General features: G+C 37.9%; 1 protein-coding gene across 1 annotated transcript in view; it reads right to left on the reverse strand.

Moving 5' to 3' along the window:
* srrm4 (serine/arginine repetitive matrix 4) overlaps positions 1-1371 on the reverse strand; it is a 61866-nt gene that overhangs the window by 17360 nt on the left and 43135 nt on the right. The window lies entirely within an intron of this gene.

Consider the following 1371-nt stretch of genomic DNA (forward strand, 5'->3'; position numbering starts at 1 on the left):
TATGTTTTTTTTTTAAATAAACATTTAAAACTATTTACATAATAATCAGGTGTCCATCAAATAGGATGCCACGCAAATTATTTTTGCCACTCCAAAAAATAGTTTCTGTCCACTATAAGACAGAGGAGCACATCACAAGCCTGGTACCTCCAGGCCTGACAGCAGGAGGTGTATCACTCCTCCTGTTTGCCACCTGGAGTCAAACTCTACATTGCAATCTGCCTTTGGTGGCTTTTTAGCAACTGTGACATTCAGCCATTGCCTCGTTGTTTTGACAAACAAAACAAAACAGACGACTTAACTACACACTAAATAAACAAGACAAAACACTAAACGTCACAAATCTCTCAAAACTCACTTTCTTTTTCTCTCACTCTCACTGCTATCACTCCTAAAACTTCCCCCTCTTCCTAAATAACCAAATGTCACATGTTGCCATCTAATATTTGGATTGCTCAACATGGTACATTTGTCCACCAATAGGAAAGGAATGTTTTTTCATGTATTTTTAAGTGCTTGCAGGACTTGAAAAAATGCAGTTTTTACCCAGTTTTTTCTTCCAGCAGACAGGAAAAAATATCATGGCCTATCAATACAATTTAAAAATTTGTATATAGTTGGAAGCACTTTTAACACAAGCTGAAATGGATTCTCAGGGAGACTACATCTTGCTGCTATGCCATCTTAAATTGATCATGTGATTTGGGTCCGTCGACCCCAGAGGTTTAATTATTGACTGGTTTACGCTTTACTCCTAAGCTTATGTGGTTAACTTAGTAGTTATTTTCACATCCAGTATTTACACCACAGTTGTTATTTGCAGCTGTATTTGTATCAAACTGATGAATCAAATTCCTGCAGCCACTGTTTTTTTGTTCTGCTTTTTTTTAACCACACCCTGAAGGAAAAACATAGCTTTACTGCCCAAAATGCTTCACTATGTTCAAAAGCTCTGTAGCCAAATATATAAAGTGTAACTGGTGCCAAGTATTGTTTACTGGAATATCAAAGCTTTTTTTTTTTTTTTTTTTTTTGCTGAAAAGCAGCCTTCTACAGGCCAGAGGCAGAAGTTTGCCTTTTGCCAAAAAGCATTTTCAGGTTGGCAGAAACCTTTAGGAAGTTAGGAAAAGTCAAACAATAGAAGTGGTATAGGGTTGAGGTGCATGAATAAATGTTGCGGATGAAAGCACTGGACTGTCATCCAGAAGAGTGTGGTTTGTAAATGGTAAAAATAAATGGCCTGTATTTATATAGCTCTTTACTAGTCCCTAAGGACCCCAAAGCGCTTTACATATCCAGTCATCCACACATTCACACACACATTCACACACTGGTGATAGCAGCTTCATTGTAGCCACAGCCACCCTGGGG

This window comes from Pundamilia nyererei, unplaced genomic scaffold (genome assembly GCF_000239375.1).
Source record: "Pundamilia nyererei isolate P.nyererei 1_Seehausen unplaced genomic scaffold, PunNye1.0 scaffold00127, whole genome shotgun sequence".
NCBI classification, from domain to species: domain Eukaryota; kingdom Metazoa; phylum Chordata; class Actinopteri; order Cichliformes; family Cichlidae; genus Pundamilia; species Pundamilia nyererei.